At 43.5% G+C, this 23,087-nt stretch overlaps 1 pseudogene; it reads right to left on the reverse strand.

Annotated features, from left to right (window-relative positions):
- Positions 1-4,106: 4,106 nt before the first annotated feature.
- LOC120849732 overlaps positions 4,107-23,087 on the reverse strand; it is a 107,557-nt pseudogene continuing 88,576 nt past the window's right edge.

Raw genomic sequence — 23,087 nt, forward strand, 5'->3', positions numbered from 1 at the left:
AGAAGTGGTGAGGAGGTTTTTATCAAAATAGTCAAGGAAAATTCTAGAGAAGACGAGAAATTTGAAATCAGCAATTTGGTAGACACCCTGATGCACCGGTTCCATTGTACGAAACACTTCACAATCAAGTGTGCATTGGGGAAAGCGAAATATAGAAAGGCAGCAATGGGCGTCTGCCTCACTTGCCTTCGCTCTGCTGCATGGACTTTCCATCTATGACACTGTGGGCACTTAACATATCCTCGACAATTTTACTTTGCTCACCTACAACTTCGTCTGACTTCCAGAAGTTATTTCTTATTATTGGCTTTTTTTTTCCCAGGACCCAGTAAAGACTTTCGGGAACCCGGCGTCACTTTTCACTGGAAGGCAACCATGGACATCTGGCAGCATGTGCGTTGTCTGCGAGGACCTATGAATCGACGTTCTGGACTTTTCAGCAAGAATCTCTCGGGTATTAGCCATGTACTGAGCATAGAAATGTCAGTATGAAGGGGGAATCGACGAACCACACTTTTTGTGCTTGAGCACCCCTCAGGGGTAAAAAAATACAAAAAAATTCGGTAAGCGCTGTGAAAGTTGTGACAGCACTCGGGGCACATTCCTAGAACAGGGAAATATAATAACCAATAACGGTTACTGTTTTAATGTTTTCCATATATATTTGGTGAGTATTCCAGCTATAATACAAAGGTTTGTGTGTTCCATTGTGTATCCAAACTTCTCTTATATTTCTTTTTTTTTTGTGCATCTGTTGATCTGAGGATCCAAATCATAAAAAAAGAAACTGCAAAAAGAAAAACAAAGCATTGAAAAAAACAGCAAGTAGGCAAACAAAGCTTTTAGGCAACTTGTTGTCGATTCGGTTTAATTCTCTACACCAAGCAGGCAAAGCAAGCCTTCACAAAACTTGTCATTGTAATTTATTTTCGTTCTTGTCTAATAGTTATACCAGTGTTGTGTATTAGTATTATTTCTTATGATGTTATTTGTTTAGTTTTTGTGATAAAACCCCTGTGATAAGCCGAAGCAGGCTTTTGAGCCAATATGTATCACATTAGTTTGTAATAAAGAAATTGTTTTAAATACTTGTGGCTTGTTTTGCAGTACCTGCATGGTAGGACTCAAGAAGTTTCATTTGCACAAATGGCAGTGATATGAGCTGAGACAAAACAGCTATCTTTATTGTTAAATTTTTAAGATTTCTGCAATTTATTGCCACCCACCTGTCCACTCAAAGCAGGCATAAGCAACAGAACATGCTCGTACACACCAGCTCTTGCCAATAGTCTAGACATGTGGTAAAAAAGATATAGAACCTATTATAAATGATAAGTATAATCAAACTAATAGAAAGTTAAGCTGGCGATTAAAAAAGAACTTTTACTTTTTTTTGTTGTGTGCAAATTCCAATGTAACAAAACAATGCTGTCCTGAAAGCTTCTGTTGTGTTTCATGGTAAATATTAGAGCAGCATTCAGTTCACCATCGTTAAGATCATCATCGTTCATTTTTTCCATGTTTCATTACATGAAATTGTAAGATATCAGTTCTGAATTTCGACGTTTACACTTGCAGATAATTGATGTTACCGCTTCTTGTAGGTGGAATCGAAGTTTCCATTTCAACTTTTTTACTTTCACACAGTTGATGTTACTACCCTTGCTTTAGGGAAATTCAAGTTGAACATTCGCAGGCGGCAAGAAGTCTCCTAACGATCACAATGCCTCCCTTTGTTGAACAAACTGATACTTGACTAGGGCTGCTATACTCCAGACAAAGTGAGAGTCAGCACTGACTATCTTTCGGAGAGTCACTCATACACTCCCATGACTCTTTTGCGATAGGAGTCGTGGGACTCTTCATAAAAGGAGGGTCCTCACAACTCTTGTTAGAGAGTCACGGGGATTACCAGGAAAGAGTCGTGTGACTCTTTTTCTCCGTTGGATAAGAGTCGTTAAAGAGTCGCAGTTGACTACATCACCTGGAGTCGCCCATACACTACCATGACTCCAGTGTGACGAGAGTCGCAGGACTCTTTTGTAAACAAGAGTCAAGTGACTCTACAAACGAGTCGTGGAGGAGTCAAATCTTTAGCGCGCCAATACCCCCCAAAGACAGTCATAGCGACTCTTTTTTTTTAGGAGTGCGGTTGCGCATCGACGGCCTTATGGCGCATTCACACTGGAAGCGGATCCGCGTTCGCGAAGCGGTCGCGGATGCGGTTCGCGAGCGACCCCGTTCAGACTCACCGAGAGCCGGTTGGCGGTTTCTCGGCGATCACGCGTGATCTTTCGAGACTTGCGTTTGGCAACCCTGTTTTACAATCCAGAATCCACTTTAATTCAATATCCAAAGCCAAAGTTTGGCTATTTTGGCACTGAGAATATTTCTCTCCGGGATGTTCGCGCGCATCACGAGTTCAGGCAGCGAAAAGGGAAGCATGGACCCGCAAAACCCGCCTGTGATTCCCTCCACTTGCCCACAAGCAAAGCCCAGCTAGGCGCGCCTTGCTGACTCAGAACAGGATGCCCCCGACCTTTTCTTCGAAGTGGACCCTTCCCCCATGAATAGCTGACCTTGTTTTCGGGATAGAGGGCCAGTTTTCCCCCTCGTTGTTGTTCTCTCTTATCATTTTCGAAGTTGTGAGCGGTGGGGTGGACCGTGGTGCGGGGAAATGTGTTCGGTGCTAGCCGGTCGGGGCTTCGTTGGTGGCGGACTCTCCTCTCGTCACTCGCTCGTCGATCGAGTCTACTGTTTGTTTGACATTAAGCTCAAATAAACGCCGTATGGATTACCTCTGCATTGTCTGGTACGTACACTTTATTCCTTGAGTAGGTTTCCTTTATTTATGTTATTAGTAGTAAACGTTACAGGTCGGGCTAGCGCAGGTACCCTGCCCCCTCCGCGGTAGTGCGTTGGCTACGCAATCAAGCTCACGACGTCTCTATCGGCCTTCGTGGTGGTCATGCACGGTGTCGAAAGCTTTCAATAGATCACGCGACTATCCTAGTGGGTAGAAGAGCTGACATTTCGGTCGATCAGGGGCGGGTTCCGACGTTCTACAGGCAGAGATTAACAAGGCAGCGAGCTTGGGCTGTGGCACCCGGAATAATCAACAAACTCTTACCCGAACCAAATCACCGGTGCGAAGCCCGTTAAAATTACCGAGTCAATTCTTTTCGCAGCGGATTGAAGTGACGGACGTGAACAACAAGTTTCTCCGTTGATTTGTCGAAAGCTAAGACTACAGCGTTAGGACTACAGCGCCTTGGACGCCTCACCAGCGACAGGTGCCATCTTGTTTCGAAAGTCACTGACGTCACGTCAGCGTCGCGTTGTGATTGGTTGCCGCTTTGCGGTTCGTGAAAGCGGTTGGGAGAAATCGGTCCCGAAGCGGTTGGCAAAAACGCGCTCCAACCGCTCGATACTAGCCGCTTTGCGGTTGAGAACGCGCGGATCCGCTTCGCGAACGCGGATCCGCTTCCAGTGTGAACGCGCCATTAATCTACTTAAGTTTTTGCTTGCTCCTAAATATCGGGCTATATAATTCAGTCTCCTCTCGGCTTTAGATGAAACATCGAAACGGCAGAAAAAGCCAGACACTCATTGGAACACTTCTAGGTAGAGGCCTTAAATATCATCATTTAGTTTCGTCGGCCATAAAAGAGACCACGCTGTATGAATCGACCCTGTAAGTTTCTTAGCAAACTTATAGAAAGGCTTCATGTCAAAGATTTAAAACTCTAAACTGTATATTTAGTCACTCAGCCAGCTAGCGCATCTTTAGAACACTGATGAGTCTTTGCAGAAGGTCAGGCATTATGGTCTTTTATTTGCGCGGTAATCACCACCAACACAGGCACCATTTCTGATTTCCCCTCCACTTTTAATAGTGTCCATGCCGTGAGAATCTAACTAGTCGTGGTCACGGATTTAAACAATGTACGTTTGTAAAACTATTTTGTTTAGTTCAACTCAAGAAACGTCTGCGTATTATGTGCACTGCTGAAACACACAGAAGAAATTTGAGGTTGAGAACAAAGTTTATTATCTATAAGCCTCGCCTCCAAATGTATATTTACGATGCACTGCCAAAAACAGTGCTACAGTACCACATATCCTTTTGGATATCCGCACTCCTCCGGTGTAAAATCAGTTGGAAACCTTTTTCTCACAAGGGTAATAAAATCTTTCACCTTGCAAGGATAAGAACAACCTGGCATTTTAAACATCTTGATTTCCTGGGTACCATTTCTATAATAAACTGTGATATAAGCTTCGTTTGCGACTTTCCCCACCTCAAACGTCACTAATGAGCCGTAATATGGCTTTTCAGAAAACGCAGAGTCGAGAGCCATCAGCACCGCGATGATGTTCAAGTCGTGGTATGAAAATAAGTGGAGTTTGGCGTTCTGCCTTGACTTGTCTTGGCCTGGAGTGAGATGATCTTTCTTGAGGTTTTTGGATGAATGGTAGTACTTTTCCTCAAGAAACGAGGCCATATCTCTAGAGAAATAGAAAACGCAAGACATTGTTATAACAACCAAAGGCAAAGCTCCTATACCGGTCGCACAACATAATTATATTGCAAAACAATATTAGATCGACACCTTATTCCAGAAAAGATGAACAGTTTTGGAAGTGTCTAATACATATTCAATGTTCCTATATCGCAACAATCAACTATATGTCTGAACTGCAAACGTTAGACTATGCTTATTATTATTACTCCAAGTGAACGTTGTTATTCAAAACCTTGAAATGGTAAGCCGTTTTGTAATCCTATTGTGTCTTCCACAACCGGCAGCAGGCAGTGCCTTAATGACATCGGTACGTCGCTCACTATGTCGCGTCAACTGCTCAAAACAGTTCCCAAATGTTGTACCGATCTGAGGAAAAAATAAGGAATGATGAGATTTAACTCCGCCGTGTTGTGAAAGTCGGCCTAAGTTTTAGTCTAATTTCAAGAGAAACGCATTTTTAGACAACTGGATAAAAAAGTAAGCCCGTGACAAATCATTATATTGTTTCAGTGGGGCATCTTCTGAACGTAACTAAAAGAGCTTTAAGGTAACCCAGGGATTCCTACTAAACCAGGTACTGAAAGTATCCTTTACTCCTTAGTTCGCTTTCAGCAGGATAGATAATTCTGAAGCCCCATTGAGAACATTAAACTGTTATCTGGAAGATCGCGCTTTTTCCCTGCCCATTCTTCTGAAGAAATGGTTCATTGAATAAAAACTCTGCAGTCAAAACTCGCGAGTCGCGAGACTGAGCTAATCGTTTGCATCACGGGAGGGAAATGGACCAAGATTACAATGTGGGCGAGTCAGTTTTTCGTTAAGCGGCCACTTCACCCTTGGTTTGTGTGATTCTTAACCAACAGATAGTGACGAGATCGGCTTGCAGATCTCTACATCAGCGCAATAAATAGTGTGTGGTGGCATAGCTGTACGGTGTGGTATTGTTCTATATCCTACATTGACATCCCTTATTGTTCATCTGTTTCTCTCTCACCGAGCTTTTTCTGAAACGCGCCTCAGCTGCACCAGTTACCGTGCAAAGGAAGCAGCTGTCTCAGCTATGAGCTCACGTCTCCAGCGAATCTGGTCATTAAAAAAACCCCTAAATCGTCCTGAGGTCGTGAAAAATCGCCATCTTAAAAAAAAAAAAGAAACGACGCGTCAAAAGTGATTATAATGCCAGTGCGCAATTAGTACCCTGGGAATTTCGGAGGCTATTTTCGCGTACTTCAAAATGGTCAGATTTGCATGACGGGTTCGCCGTTTTGTAGTACGTGAGTTCGGCTCTTGATATATTTTTAGAAAAACTTGATGACGTTATAAAAATTAATTTTTAATATTCTTGCTTAAGAAATTCAATACCTAAAAAATTAAAACAATTTATTTCCTTTCAATCAGGTGTCTCATTTAGATCACTGGGATGTTTATTTTGACCATACCATGGGACTGGAGAACACACAAAATGACTTCCAGGTGTAGATATTCAGCTTAATACACCAAAATTAGGACACCAAATTACCGGAGTCTTACGTTTGATACATAGCAAAAGTAATGAAAGTAATGCCAAGGTTAAAAATTCACTTTCAGCATTAAACGATTAAAAATAATTTTAGTTCGGGTTCAATGAGAAATAAAATGACAGGGTAGTCAAAGATTCTAATACTGCGGATAGCTACTGCACAGAGTTTAAGCAGTGTCGCACTCTTAATTTATTTATTTGTGCGAGCAAACTATACTCGGTGACAAGTTACGAAGTTCCTCCCACCTCTTTCCACTTTAGTAGAGCGAACGCTGGAAAGGGTGTCACCTCCTCTCCAGCGTTCGCTTTGCTAAAGTGGAAAAAGGTTGGAGGAGCTTTCATGTTACTCTTAACCTGTCACCGACAATACTGATATGCGAAAAATGAAACATTCACAGAGTGGAGAGTGGCGTTCTATAAAACGCTACCCCTGAGCGCATAGAATGGCAAGGGTACATCCAAGGCTAAAGCTTGAATGATAGTCATAGCACGGTATTGCCGTTAGGCTTAGTGGACGCTGTCTACTAATTTATTGCATTATAACAAGAGAAAATCTCTAACTGTGAGCCGATAGAAACAAAATGGCTAGGCATTGTGCTGGATACGTGAAACATTCGTGCATCACAAACAGTGGCGTCACTAGGGTCAGCGGCACCCGGGGCGGTAAACCGCGGCGACATCCCCCCCCCCCCCCCCCCGCTCGTCGCCCGTTGGAACCCCCGCCCCCCCCCGCCCTCCGCTCGACGCCCACCACGACCCCCCCCCCCCCCCCCCCTCAACCGGCCCGTCGCGGCACCCCCGGGAGCTCTGCACCCGGAGCGGTCCGCCCCGCCTCCCCCCCCCCCCCCCCCCCCCCCTTCCCGCACCCTCTTTGTGACGCCACTGATCACAAACGTTTAACGATACTAGAGTCACCAGACGCCAGACGCCCACGTTCACGGCGCTGTTCGTCAGATAATTTAACTCGTGGCATGAGCACACTTGATAGTAGTTCCTAGAAATAAGCGATACTACCGCTGATCGGGCTGATAAACCTGGGGGTCTTCCAGAATTTTCCGCACTCTCAACCTCCTCTTCCTCAATGCGCACAGGTGCTACAGCTGCTCATTTCCTTCCTCACTCGTCCCTGCCTACCCATATGGTCACATCACCCCCCCCCCCCCCCCCCCCTCGCGGTTAAGCAAATCAGGGTTGAGGACCTCACTCCTCCTCTCCTCCTCTCCCACCCGATAACGGAGATAATCAGTGTCGAGTGTCGTGGCGACGCTTATATCCAGCATCAACTTTTATCTGGGCTTCATGAAATTCTGAGCACCTAGCCAAAGAACGTTTCACGTTAAAACTCCCACCTTCTGACAGCTACCAATCATCTCGGCGCTGATAATCGGTATTCACAGGCTGAATAGGATCTGCGACAAAGCGCGTGCTGATAGCGAGCTTTTCCCACGTGATTTCATACGGCAACTAGGGTGCAGTCACACCTGTACTTGACAAACAACAACGTTTACCTAGGCGAGCGACCATATATGAAGTTGTGAATATCTTCTGTTGATGGTGGCGCATGTAACCAGTAACATAGGTTTTTTGTTGTTGTTTTTTTGCTCTCCGCGAAATAGTTTTTTCCTGAGTTACCTTGGTCTCTAATCCGTATCCCACACAAAAGAGCACGAAGTAAATCACACTGGTACTATAAAGAAAAAAAATGTTGATAAAGCAGCGTGCAGTCACGTGAAACGTGAGAGCATTGCACATGTGCGGAAGGTAAGCTTTGTTTCACCAAATACCTTACTAGTTAAGTACAGATTGTCCCCCCAACACAATTACAGGTTTTTTAACCGCGAAAATAAACGATGCACCACCGAATGCTCATTCTCTCCCCAAATGTAGCGCTAGAGGTCCGAGCCTGATGCGAAAATTTTAGAACAAACCGTTATAGAATTTAAAAGTTGTAAGCAATTTTTTTTTTTTTTTTTCAATTTTCAATGGAAAAACGGCGGCCGATGAACCTCTTATAATACACAGAGCGCTGCAGCGCCAGTTACCGAAATAGGGTGAACATGTGCCTTATTTTCCCTTTCAAAGGTTCAGAACATTTATTTTTACTTTTGAATAAAATAACGGTTAATGCTGCAACTTTCAAATCTTGTTCTGGCCTCTAGCGCTATATTTGGGTGGAGACGAGCGTTCCGTGATATGTAGTTCATTTTGGCGTAAAAAAACGCCCTGTAAATGTTTAGAGGGTATTTGGTTTTGCCATTACCAGAGCCCTGCATATCCGCGGATTATCCGCGGATCATCCACGGATATCCGCAGTAAAGTGGCGGCTACGGATAAAATAATCATATTTGGCACATCATGGATTGGATACAGATGCCAGGGGCCGTGGATTTGGATTGGATGCAGATATCGGTGGGTCCGGATCTACATTTTTGCCGAGGCGGCCCATAAACGTGTGTGACGGCGTAGTGTAGAGTGAATAAATCAGTAATACCATGAAGAGGGGGGCCGGGGGGGTGCGCATTATCGAATGTATTAAGGAGCAAACTACTTTCTTAGATAAAAGATGCCGATCAGAGAGAAAATTGTTCTTTACGTCAAGTAAGGTTTGATTATCATTACGAACCAGCGCACAGGCAGACAGTTACTCAAAATCCAAACACACAGAAAAAAAACACTCACAAAGCGCTGAACTATCAGCTGATTTGTATTTCGAACTTACTCGTCTTCGACCTTAAGGATTAGCTTGCCAAGGAAGAAAAGGGGAAAGACAAGGCAAAGAGAGGAAAGGCGAAAGGTCGCTCTAGAACGTTCCATATGTCGCTAAAATTACTGTCCCTAGAAAACGTAAAGAATGCAGGAGCGCCGGTTGTCCAGGGAAAGCGTGTTTTTGTTTGGTAGGAAAGCTGCAAAAAAACTTTCGCGGGGCAAAAAAAAAAAACACAAAATGTACAAGCCACAAGAAAATAGAAGCCTGCAAGTGGCTTCTTCACCTACAAGCAGGAATAGGAGACTGAATTCGATCCTCTGGAATAGTGCAACTTGCGTCGGCCCGAGTTCCGGCTCCCCATTCTTGTAGCGCAGTTCGCGCACGCCATCCCAGTATCGAGTACGCAGACAGAGAAACAGTTATCATAAGCGGGAATTGATTATTTCTGAGAGGCGGCCCAGCCTAAATCCGTCAATGTTGACTATATATTGTTTCTTTAAAAAGCAACCTCGACAAATGAAACGTTACGTGTGTGTGCATTGTCTTTTTCTAGACAGTTGGCACCAAGTTGTTTTAAGTATGGTTCTCAGCATTCAGCTCAGTGTTCGTGCCTAAAACTGAAACAGATAGGAGGTTTTGCCGTTATATAATATTGTGAGATTTTTCCCCAGCACATTTCTGCGAGGCGTCAGTACCTTTACTATCCCACGTTTTTATTGTTTGACCTAAATACAATGGCACGATGTTATTAGTCTGTCATTTCTTTATTTGTTTTTGTTTATTCAATAGGTGACTGCTCTAAGTTGGTTTTACAAAGCATAAAGGAAAATAAATATTAAAAAATCTTTCTTTTTGAGCGAATCTTCTGGACAGAGTGTCAGTGTCACGGACGCCCAAGAGGAGCTCATAACTGCGATAATCTCTTCAGCGATACGAAATATCTCTGGAAGGATGTTCGCTTATTTTATAAATACGATAAAACAGAATACAATAAAATTACTTTCACCGTATCCTGACATTAAATGTTTGTGGTAGAGAGGTGGGCAAACGGCGTATAGCATATCATTTAGATAATTTTTTTCATTTTTATTCATGTTTGATTTTTCATGATGTAAAATGAATGACGGATTGAGGGTAGGATGCGGTTCTGAGTTTTACAGATGTGTTTCGGATGCGGATACGAAGTCTGCGGATCCGGATCGGATGCGGATGATCGAACTGTTATTCGCGCAGGGCTCTAACCATACGTGCGAGCGAAGCGGAATCTCCAAGAGCGAGTATGCTGCCCTGAACAAGTGCAGATGCTCGGTAGAGAAGTTCAAAGCATGAAGCTCGTTTTAATAGGCGCTTAAACACGCTTAAACACTGGCAGCGCCACCCCAGGCCCCTGCGACGGAATTGGGCAATACGTCACCCAGCTACTCGGAGAAACCGACGCGGTTGGCACACCTTCCAGTTCTAGGAACCCTAGCTAAGGCAAAGCGAAGCAAGTGCTCAGAACCTTGGGGTTTAGAAGCCAACCAACCAAGGTAATCTGGCACGCCCTAGCGGAAAAAAAACGCGGCTTCATATCGACCAACTTGCGATCTTTTGATGAGCAGCCGAAATCTCGGATTGGCCTCCGTCAAATTGCAAGCACCACGGCTAGTATACTCTAAAAACGCCTGTGCGTCTACTCTCCCGTACAACACTCGGAGAGCCAATCATCGCAACTTATGAAGGCAGCTCAGCGAATGACGATGCTGAAACATGTTTAGACGAAAAAATGCAGTTTCAGTTGTGACATTAAGCAATGGAAAACGTCACGCTTGCATTCCTTCATGTCACAACTGAGACTGCGTTCTTTGGTCTAAACAAATGTTTCGACATCGTCATTCCGTGAGTCGCCTCCGTAAGTTGCGTTGATTGACTCTCCGAGTGTTGTGTGGTAAAGTAAACGGACGGGCTTTTCTTTAGAGCGTATTCGAATTTACCAAATAGTTATTCATATGTCAGAGGGCTCTCTCAGATTCACTGAGACGTTTTAGCGAGTAGTATCTTGTTTTGATATCATTGCCAGTTCAAAGCCACTGCGGTGGCTGTGAAACAAAACATAGTCGAACCAGGACGACAAACCATAATTTGATTGGAAAAATGATTTCTGCAATTGATAAAAACATTCAATTGTTTTGGCATATGTAGAGGGATCACAACTGGCGGAAGCCATTTCATGGCGTCTGTTCCATTTGGATCGCGCCTGGCACGTGTAGACGTTTTCTGTTTGCGATCGTTCTCAGTCACGTGGGTTCCGCTTCTGATATGCGGGACGAAAACGTGATAAAACATTTCCACCTGCCGTATGCCAGAGAATATAGGTGAAGCATAAAACGAATGCACAACAATCACGCATTTTTCATAAACACCTTCCAGCGGCGCGGAGAGACGAAAGCAATGTTTTGAGGCATACCAGAAGTGACGACATTCAAGATGGCTGCGCGCTTGTGGAAAAGGTGTATACCAACGGACAGTGGAAAGCGTGCAAAAACAGCTGTGGTGGACCTGCAGCCTCGCGCTTGTTACTTTGACATCCCCGCCACCCTCACTGCGGGAGTCCAGGCATCCGCCACTCAAACATCTTGCGCTTCTTTTTTTGTCTTTTACGTGGAGTTCTAATTGGCACATGACGGCAAATGTACATCAAACTATCCTTGAACACGCGTCGCCATCCGTATTTGATAATAACAAACTGCCAGTTGCTGTAACTGAATGGGAAATGTTGGAGATATAATACGAAGCTTCACGTGTAACATATCATTGTTGAAGTTCTGTATAATATAATATCGAAGGATGCTTTGTAAATATCTGTCTCCTACTTTTCAATAGTTGACATGATTCCGTTTTGATTGTACGATGAAATAGTACGATTTTAATTTCTATTATTTTTATTTTAAAATATACATTATCTGTACAGATACGAGCTCATTTTTTCAATTAATTATACCCAACCGACGGTTCACGTAAATTATCGTGAATACTAAACGCGAGAACTCTACAAAAACGTTGTCCAAAATTACAGACTGTGGTCTACTAAAAGCTGAATAATAAACCAACAAACCAACTCAAAAATAATCGTAATATTGAGACATTAATGTATAATAGCAAAGCAGTTCTTTAATTTGACATTAACTTTATCACTGTTCAATTCATAGGAAGAAAGTTATAAACCGTAAAAAAAGAACCAAAACGGCGTTTACGGTGGAGCTGCACCTTAAAACAAAAACAGCACGCATAGAACGAAGACAGATAAAAAGTCACCAACCAAGAATAGCGCTGGCTCTTAACTTACCACCTTATAAAAAACGTACCAGCAACAGCACTTAGTTATGACTCATGGGTACGTGGTGATTAAGTATGCAGAGTTGATATTGTTACTGGAATATGTTTGATTAAACGTTCAATTAAGAATCAGCGCAGACGCGGTGTCCTGTTTAGTTCCTTTATTTTTTGTCTTCGGTATTTTCGCACTGTTTTGCCTTTTTAAGATAAGGAGTGTAACACCAATTAAAAAAATCTGATTATTATTTGGTTTTATTTCAGCTCCCGTTTCTTTGTTCTGTATCCCGCCGTGCGTCCGCAAAACCAAATTTTAAGAACAGATGTCTATTGTCATGACCGGAAAAAAAAAGAACCGCGATAATTATGGGTAAACGTCTTTCAGTGCACTAAAATAGTTTCATTCGAGTACTGAAATAATAAAACAGACTTGCATCTTGCACTTTTGATTTTCTTGAGAAAAATGTATTAGTAAGTTTTACTTCCTCCCAGTTCTCCCGCAATAGACCCGACCACCGATTCACGGCATTTCGTAACGACCAAATACAGTGTATTATTTTGAAGTATTGGACTTTCCTTAAATTCATTAGTGGCTGCTGCCTACCAATACGGATAGAGCGATGGTGCACGTTTCTTGGGAGCTCCCGATGTACCAGAATTTGTGCGCAGGTAAACGCAGGAAGAAGTGTGCTGGGCGGATCATTCTGTTCTACCGTCTCAATGTTCTAGGCCTATTAAATCATGCGTAACCCTCCCAGGAGGGTCATGCTGCACTCTGAAGTGGTAGCCAAGCCACCAGAAATGTATAAGATGCGGCAAGCCTTACACATACTGCACGCTAAGTCTAGTCGGGTCGTTACTGCCATGGAGGTCCGTGTTTCAACTAGGGCTGTAACGAAGATGAATGGGTGCAATGCAACTGAGCGCCGACTTTATTTTCATACAGTGCTGAGATGCACCACATACATCCCTGTGCGCAGTGTTGCATTCAGGGATTTTTAGAAGTAGTCTATTGTTCCGGCATAGTTCCGGTGACTAGAAGGGGGAGGTGTCAGCATCGCGCAGCTTGCTGCGTGTGCGACGGCGCGCTAGTGTATCATGACGAGAAAAGGTTGAGCGCTCATTGACTCTGAGATGCCAATTGCTGACGCAGCTCCGGGAAAGCCTCGCTCGCGTCCCTAGAAGTGCTTGTTTGTGGTGCTCTTTCCGGAAAGATTGCCTCCAGCGTTCAGACTATAGCGATGGCATAACGGCAAACACTGCGCTTTGCTCCCGGATCCACCATTGGACACGTTTCTGCGAAAAAGAAAGAGAAGAAAACCTGCCTTTTCGCCGTTCCCGACTACACCGAGCGCCGTCAGGTTTTGCAGCACTCAATCCCAAAAGCTGACAAGAGCTCTTAAAGAACTTCGTAGTCTATGCACAACATTTCGGCGAAACATTTCGGCGGGTGCAGCTGCGCGAGCGCAGCTTCACTCGCGTAACCAACGGTGAAATTGGAAATTCCCCGGAGTCGCCCTTGCATGACTGCCGATGCAATTCCACCTTCAAGACAACATTGATGAAGACGAGCAGGCCTTTTCAACCCTGCCAGTGAGGCAGTGCCTCCACCACGAAAAATTTGGATGGTATGAGGGGATATTTTACAAGCAAGTACTGGGCAAAGCACGCAATCCAAAAAGTCCCGAACGTCATAGCGTTTTCAGTATGTGCACCAAATGGCAAGACTCCCCGCTTTTAGAAGTTACTTTTGTTTTAAACCAACAACACAACCATCCACTGGACTGTATATGAACTGGGATCAGTGAAGACGACTGTAAATGTCACCAGCAATCAGGCTGTTAAGAGCCTGCTATTGGAAATGTATGTCATGATTCCTTGTGAAGGGTTTAAGACTGTGATGAGGATTTACATGATGCACACGAAAACAAAAGAAGCGGAGCAGAAAGCGTCTGAATCGCGGCAAACGCAAGCGGACGACGCATCTCACTGTAAACAGCAGCGTCAATGCTGCATCCAGCTGGTCTTTCAATCGCGCGCCGATTCTGGGACCTCTCCTTCTAGCAACAATTATTAGTTCCCAAGCCAGTCGTCGCGTAGTGTGCGGCATTTATTTCCCCGGAAAGAACCTGGTGTATGAAAATAGTATTATATGCAAGCGTGACTTCGAATTCCTTGTGCAGTTGCAGTAATTATATCCCTGTTTAAAAACTGTAACTGAACAAAAGTATCACATACCGAAATATTTAATGCCCCCCCTTCCCGCCCCCCCCCCCCCCCCCCCCCCGCTTTTCTGTGTCAGTCTCATGAAACGAACAGCCACCACCACGCCTTTTTCTCATTAATATTTCAGTTCTATCTTTAATTAAAACGGAAACAGGGACGTCCAACCAAGCCCAAACTAGGGCCCTGACGTTTCAACGCCCACTCGGCTTCTTCTTCAGAGGTGACTATAACCAACGTTACTAGAGGGGGTCAGTTTGGAAACTCGCTTCCCGGCGTGGCGCGATTTTGTTGAGCGCGCGAGAGGTGGCGCTGTGGTTGTCCTCGGATCGACTCTCGGCGGTGTCTCCTTGTCGTCGTTCTTCCTCGTGTTTTCGCTCGTCTCATCGGTAACTTGTCGTAGGCTCGTAAGCCTTATTTTCTGGTGCCGGGAAATCGGGTCGCTCTCTAATCAATGAGAAATGATGCTCACTTGTTGCGCTCCCGGCAATCGCAGCGGGTACGCCTCGCAAGCGTCAAAAAGTGACGAGAAGCGCCAGATTTTTACCGCGCCGAAGGATGATATGCTCCTGAGAGTATAGCAGAACGCGGTCCTGGAAAAATATTCGCGCTCACATCAAAAATCTGTGTGTGATTTGCATTTCCAGCTTGACAACGTTATTCGTCATTACTCGCACGTCATCATTATTCTTCAATCGCACGTCGCCATCAAAGCTAGCCGAAAATTCGCAGCGAATCTGACGGAGAGCTTTACGCTGCGCAGAGACAACCCATCTCACGTAAAGCCCCTTCATTTTTTTTTTAAAATAGGGCAATGGTGGTTCGATGCAAGAGGCACGTGCATTGTGCAGACCTTGGGAAGCTCATGGCCGCACAGCACAGCATTGAGCTAGATTTCAAACGCCATATGTTCCGAGAAGTAGCGCGCGACACGTGTCTTGAGCATTTCCACAACAATGAATGGTGCCACTTTTCCCAGGTTTGAGGTGCTTTAATCTCACGACGACAGCAGCGCCATTGTTTCGTCAGCTACCGCAGCGGCTCGCACTCCTCCGATGAATGCCGCTGGAGTTCCCAAACTGACCCCCTCTTGTGACGTTGCTGGAACAATGGCCGTTGAGGAGCAGTATTTTTGTTTTCGTTTCTGTCTTCTTCTATGATGGTACATTTCATTATGGTGTATTGATATTGACGAGAACGAACTATAGGGATCCCTATGTCCAGCTTGTTTTCTCCAAAGTTGTGTATTTACCAACACAAATCATGTGCACAGGAATCTTTACTTCGTCTTTCTTGACCGCGCACGGGGCAAAGATTGGGCATGGGTCGTGCCCATTTTCCCCCTTGCACAGTGGATAAATATGAAGTAAAATATCCATGAGATTTGCGTGCGCGTTTGGCTTCAGTGATTGAACTTGAGCCCCAGCCGAACACTGACGAAACTTTCGGATACGTAGCCCGAGCGCTGCGTCAAAACACAAACACGTCATCAATGCTGTTGTTGTCCATAGTGTCACTGGTTGTCCCTATTGGTGTAGTTCTATAATTAGCCACTAGGGGAGCGATGGTTGGATCTCTTTCCCAACGCATGGCTTGCACTGACGTCACAACGCGTACTTTTGGCCACCCTAAAAGAGAGAGAGACACAGAAGCTGCTGTTATGGGAAGTTTAAATCACAGGTTAATCTTCTATAATCGTCTGGGGGGAAATAGCCACGTCCGGGCAAATATGGGAGGTACAAAAGAGGGTCTTGGCAAGAGGGGACCTCCTTCTTCTCCACTTCTCTGGTGGACATCGGAGTGCCCTTTGGATGACGTCACGTGCAAGCCATGTATTTAAGCCATGTATGATTTTTATCATGGGACATCCAAACTAGACAACAGAACTTTACTGTTAGTTTACCATCCCCCTACGTGAACAGGCTTCGAAAACAAAGCATATTAGTTTTTAGTCGTTTATGCAGCGGGAGTTTAGTGTGCCACAGCCTGGCAACATTATTACCCACAGTATGAGTAATTTAGCCAGTGCAGTACGATTTCTATCCTGAGGTCTTTAACGTGCATCACGCAGCAGAGATACACGACCGCACGCTGGTACAATGCTCATCAAAATCAAAGCGGTCAGGGGTGGAGATTAAAACGCAACGCGAGCTTTCACTCCATGTGCTCCGATATGGTGTTCGCCAGCCCACTCGGCCACCATTCCACTCGACGGCCTTCGCTTTATCAACAAGATATAAAGAATGCACAATCATAAACGAAGAATAAAAATTCGAAATACTGCACTTCAACGGCCATCGCCAGTCATCACTGAAGAAGAATCCGCGTGTGCCTCAAAACGTTGGATCTCTAAAAGGGCTTGGTTGGACGTCCCCCCTTTTAATTAGCCTTGCCCCAACCAGACAAATATCTGTCAAATGTTCATTTTCAAGTTCTGCGTTTATGTTTCACGTTTTATGTTTTCACTAAACTAACTTTTTTGCTTATCAGTTTGATAATCTTTGACACGTTAAATAAAGCAAATTTAGAAACATTCGGATTCGCTGTGTTGTGATGTTATAGCTGCCGAGAGCGAAACTTTGACATAATTTGAATATTGTAATAGCCGTAACCCCAACCAGTCTTCCTGTAAAAGCTAGTTCATTCAGATTCTTGGGTTTATTGTTGCTCATTTGAGTCAACGCAATAAGACAACAATTAAACGTTAAACGAAAACCGGGAAAAAAACACGCCTTTTTGTCTTTTTGTTTACTTTGACGTGTGGAGTGTTTTGTTCGATATTTTCACAAGAACGTTCACTACCTTAGCCACGCGCATATTGTAAATGAAATCTCTAGCATGCATTTTGTAAATCTAGTTCTATGTGTCCGAACGAATATGAGAAAATAAACTGTAAAAACAAAACACATTGCGTTCACAATTTCAGGTCCAGGGTTACTTCTAGTTTCCACATAATCGTGCTCCCTAAATTTAGAAAACTTCAACGTCGTGTTAACTTCCCACCAAGCAGCCAACACTGCAAACAAAGGATTTTTGAAAGCGTGTGGCGAACATACAAAGACAATAAGAATGACTTATTCTTTGGGCCTAATAAAGTTTCATCTCTCTCACTCACGAGCTCAATACCACTACGCTCATCACATTTTTAGGCCAAATGGTATTTCAAGGCTCGTCGTTCGCTCGGAGACATCAATAATTCGCAGTAATTCCCGGCCTTCGTCTTCCACGGAAAAGTGAGTACGAATTATTTTCTAGACGGGATAAAGAAAGTAACTGTAGTTTTTTCAGCAATATTAATAGTGTGCAAGCCTTTTTGGTGCTTTTTGGGTCTTTGCGTGCATTACATACGTTGCATAAGGGAAACAAAACAAAAAAGTGTGTACAATATTAAGCGTTCTAACCTTAGGAATTGTCCTCCCATGTTTTTGATGAAAGCTTGAGCCATAAGCACGTAGAGTCCTCGAGATATGTAAGAAAGGGTGCTGATCCTGTTCTCAAACCACGCTGGCACCTGTAAACCATTCTCTTTCTGGACGAGGACGGCGTCAAGGGCATTTGGCATTGCAGCTGCGTGCTTTCTCAGGTCAAGACCCATTTGCTGTGCCGCTTCTATCAAGAACTGTGCCATACCGGCAGACTCGCCAGTATTGCTCAGCACCCTTGTCGCCAAACTTTTGCATTTCCGTCAGGCACACCAACCTGGTAAAAAAAAGGAATTGATCAATGTCGTAAAAAGAAAAGTACGATGACTTGCCATTCAGATCAATTACAAAGGTCTTCAACAAAATGAGTCTGTGTTTAAGGTTAAGACACAATTGTGACGCCTCGACGCTGGCGAGAATCAAGGATCCCCTGCAGTGTCCCCGCCCAATACTCTGACGATATCCCTTAAGTTCTCCAGCCTGTGGCGTGCCGGGGTGAAGCTGTGGCTGGTGCTGAGGTAAGTAACTCTACGAAGGGCACATACAAGCCATCAAACAGCAACGGAACCGCTTATTTCGCGGCCGGTAGCAGACCGTCCATCTGGGACCTCCCCTTTTTGTTTCGTGGTTCTGCGTGTCTGTTTCACCACTTGACCTCGTGTTTTTTTTTTATTCATCAGCCGGGTCCTACTATTTCAAGTTGTGTGTTTGTGGGGGGGGGGGGGGGGGGGGGGGGGGGGGGGGGAGATCACCAGGTTCAGGGCAAATGCGCACGACATTGCCACCATAAAATCGTTCGGTTTCATACTGTGAACATGCGTCCCTTTATTCCTGCCGGCCGCTTATTTCTGTAACAATATTGCAGCACGGGCACACATTGCGAACCCAGCACTTTCGTTTTCGATGGGTTAGAGAGAGGTGTGTTCTTGGCGTTCGAGGACTCAGAGCGCGACTCCTGCAGCACGGTTGATATCAACTGCGCCGTCGAATGTCAGGTTTCGAATCCGTGTGGAAGACTCGTCTTAACCCTTCAATTGCTAGTGCTTGTGGAACTAAATTTTTCGTAATTATTTTCACTAACAATAAACACTCCACACCGACGCCTGGAAGATGGCGATTGCAATACGCCACCCGTCATATTGACGTTTTAAAATCCCGGAAATACCAATAACTTTCCTGAATCGAGACCTTCGGCTACACAGTGGGTTGATTCTAATTGTTTTGCTTCGCGGACGGGGCAAAGCACGAAGTGCCTCACGAGGGATCACCCCTGCTCCAGCCGTTCCGCTCTTTTAGCTTATAAGCTCCGCAAGTGCACCATTATCGCATTCTTGTCTTTTTCCCGCGCGATGTTCTCTTTACACCTATGTAGAAAACAAAAATCATTAATAACGCACCCGTGTCAATATTAAGACTCTTTTAAAGTTGGGCTGTGGTCGGAAACCGAGACAATATCGTTAGCACTAAAACAAAGTGTTTTTCTGTTGTTTATCGACGTAATCTCATATTTCTGCAGGTTTAATCTAATTTGTTGAGGAAACATACGAAGTATTTTCGAAGATCAATCCTAGAGTTCTATGAATCCACTGAACACGTATCTTTCGCTCTCAGATATGCAATCTCGAAATGTCTTACTGCTACCTTCGATTGTAAGCTCTTTTTATTCTATACGCATCTAGTAACCGCTGGGTTTCTGTGGGCGAACTGGACAAATACGCTAGAGGCTCTCTGTTTTGTAAATCAGTGCACCTATGCCTGACTGACTGGCGCTGCAAAGAAAGCGAAAAATGAGTTCTTCTGGAGCAATCACCTTTTTTTAAGTGTTAAAAAAATTTTCACGTTTATTTAACAAACAATTAGACATTTGCTTAAGCACTTGCAGCAGAGTTGTAATTTTTGACACTTTTGGGATAAATTACGCCTTGAAATTAACCATTCCAAAGAAGACTTACAGATAGATATTTTATTTAGCTTCAAGTACTCCCAAGTTTAATTAGTAACTTGGGACCCATTCTTATTCGTTCGTTACTGTGCACATGTAGGTGTTGGGCGTGCTCTAACAAAAAAGTCGTACTTTGTTTGTAGAGTTTCATGTTCTGCTATGTTCAACACTCCAGTATTCTTCCCAAATTTTCACTGTACTTCTTTTTCTTTTTTTTTTCTCTAAAACTAGAATGTCGTTCATAAGAGAAACGCGTCTTCTAGTTTATCCAGCACTTGATTCACTGCCCGTTAAAATATTTCCGATCTCGTCAACATGCTCAAAGGCCAATACAAGAACTGAATTTGCCAAACTCCAGTGAACGCGTGGAGTGTCAGAAATTGTCTTACTCCACTGACGCTGGGCGCAACAGCTCCTAACATGGGCTTTGGATACTGTTCTTTGAGTTGGGCTTGGTTATAAATAAATCTTCATTTTTGCATGCCCACAAACAATTTCAGTCTACATTATCGTGAGCACAAAGCACACTAAAACACAGCGCGGTATCGAACATTCAAATACATGTCACAAGAAAAATATAAAAAGTAAATAAAAGATACTGAAAAGGCTAAACAAGACATTCACATTCTCACACGAAACATAAACTGGTAAAAACAAATGAAATGTCATGATGGGTCCGATTAACTGCTAATTAAGTTATCGATAAGGAAGACACAAAAGACATAAAAGATTAGTAAAAATGTTTGCATTCTCCTGCTGACCCTTGGCGGAATATAAAAGTCTAAGAAACTCAACAAATGAATTGAATTCACTTCCCCATGTAAAAATTTGCGAATATAAAATATTCCAATTGCCCCCACACGGCAAGCTTCTACCGCGTAAATCGAACAAGTAACGTTCCATAGTGGTAAAAATATTTTCTTGCAATATAACTTTCATATGTTATTCGAATGATTCGTTTTTGCATATTTTCGATTGCAAAAGCCTGTGATAAAATTAAAAATTCCAAATGATTCAGCCAAATTTTGTTCTTGGCCTCAAAAATGTCTTAAACAAGTGTTGTGAGCTGGGTGTAAACAACTGGAAAGACAATCGTCAAATCATTCCCAGAAATTTCAGTGCTGCATTAATGGTTATAGAACGTGGTTATTTAAAGTGAGCTATCAATAAATACACAAAAATCCTTGTTAAAAGTAGCCTTAGGAATTGAAGCCCCTCCCAGATTACATAAAATAATTAAAGTATACATCGCAATTTCCGGATAGCACAATTCGTTTTTTTTTTTTTTTTTTTTTCGTTTTTGGGGGGGGGGGGGGGTGGCTAAGTGACTAGCGGTTTATGGCACACCCCTCAGAAATACGTCCTATGTCAGCATAGAGATGGGGCCGGAGCAGCCAGAGAAAGTCTTCACACTTATAGAATACTTTACAACCTCAGCAGACAAAATAATTTCGCGTGCGTAATACAGAAAGCAAGATCATTTATAAACAAAATAAACAAAATTGGTCCCAGGATGAGTCCCTGGGCTAAATCAAAACTTGAAATGAACTCCTCGAAGTAGCTTTCAGAAATGCGAACAGAGTTCTGACGACCAAGCAGATAAGTAGAAAACCACGCGGCAGGATAAGGGCTGAAACGATGAAAGGCAAGCTTTTGTAGCGGTGAATTATGACGTCCATGATCGGACGTTCTTGACAAGTCAAAATACATTGCAGCTACTGGACCCCCACTTAACGCCACTGGTGCTGGGTAAGTTAAAAACGATCATAAATTTGACTCAACTGACCTACATTTTCGAACAAACAGTGTTGAGGTGCGTCTGTCATTGCGCTGAGGTAAAAGTAAACGCGCTTATGTATTACATTTTCAAAACAATTTGCAAAATTTTATGACAAAAACACAGGAAGGTAAATATTAACCAATGGCGATTCACCGCATTTTAAAAATAAAAACAACTCAAAGACTTTCCAAGGCCCGCGAAAACCTCCTTGTGCAGGAGACAGCTTACAAATGTGCATCAACACGCGCGAAAGTAAAGAACAGCACCTTTTTATATTAAACATAGCTATGTCATCAACCCCGCTTGGTGATTTAGGTTTCAGTTCTTTATGGCTTCTACGATTTCTTCTGCACCAACAGTAAGCGAGGCAGAAAAATGGTACACTCAACATCAATGGCGCCAAAAGAACTGTTCATAGGAGGGGAAAAACACGAAATAAAAAGTCAGCAAAACGATTCGCTATTTTTGGTGGCGAATAATGGTACCCACTATTATCTCAAAGACAAATATTTTCTTTATTTCCATGTGAGTTTTGCTTATTTCCATACGAGTGCGCCATAATTCTCTAGAATTGTTTCTAAGACTTTGCTCAACGCCATGTAAGTGCCAGCGGGTATCTTGTTCTTGGAGTCTTATAACGCGACGATGATGAATAATAAAATTTCCATACCATAAAAATAGCCCAGTTTTTTTGCGGAGCGATGATAGTGGAGTTTTTTGCGTAATGATTTCATTAATCTCTTCAGAACCTACTAGGATAACGGGAGTTGTGCGTCAACCGTTTAGGAACAAAAGCATCCACATGTTTCTTAAGCGGACCATGATATTATTTTCCAGCGTTTTTAAATAAAGACGCCAATTAATCTTGAATGCTCACAGAATCTGGACTAGGAATCCGTTTGGTTTCCTCCAGTCTTACATACACACACACACAAAGAAAAGACGAAAACTCACGTCTACTTTTACCCTCGACTCGACCGGACACTGCCACCAACATGTAACATAACGTGGCCCTGACGTAAAGTCTGTCCCTCTACCGGAAACAGAAGTTCCCCCAGCCGTGTGATGGGGATCTAAAATGATAAGTTCTAGCAAATCTTTTCTGTACACGTTCCACATTATTAGAAGCTGTAGCACTAAAGCTGTTCCAAATCACAGTGCAGAAATCATGTTTTGGAAGAACTATGATTCGGTACAGTACGTAGAAAAGGTAAACAGTTGAAAAACACTTACTAAATCTTGAAATTGCACCGAGAAGACGAAAACAAGAGCTCACAATGTATGTCGCGTGCGAGTTAAAGTTGAGTTTGGAGTGTAGCATCACTCCCGGATCTTTCACAGTCGTAACTCGAGTAATCGACGAATTTTCTAAGTAGTACAGAAAGTGAGTTGGATTAGTCTTACGCGTAAAAGATATTACATTTGTTTTTCCAATGTTAAGATCAAGCCCGTTATCTTTACACCATAGACAGATGGCTTCGATATCTTCCTGCAGTAGAGCACAATCATTTAATGACGAAATATTTTTATAGATCTTGAGGTCATCAGCGAACTGCAAGAGGCTCGAATGGCGAATGATGTCTTGGACATCTTTAACAAATATATTAAAAAGAAGAGGTCCCAGATTGGAACCCTGGGGTACACGAGATGGCACTG

This window comes from Ixodes scapularis, unplaced genomic scaffold (genome assembly GCF_016920785.2).
Source record: "Ixodes scapularis isolate PalLabHiFi unplaced genomic scaffold, ASM1692078v2 PGA_scaffold2__306_contigs__length_199485367, whole genome shotgun sequence".
NCBI lineage: Eukaryota > Metazoa > Arthropoda > Arachnida > Ixodida > Ixodidae > Ixodes > Ixodes scapularis.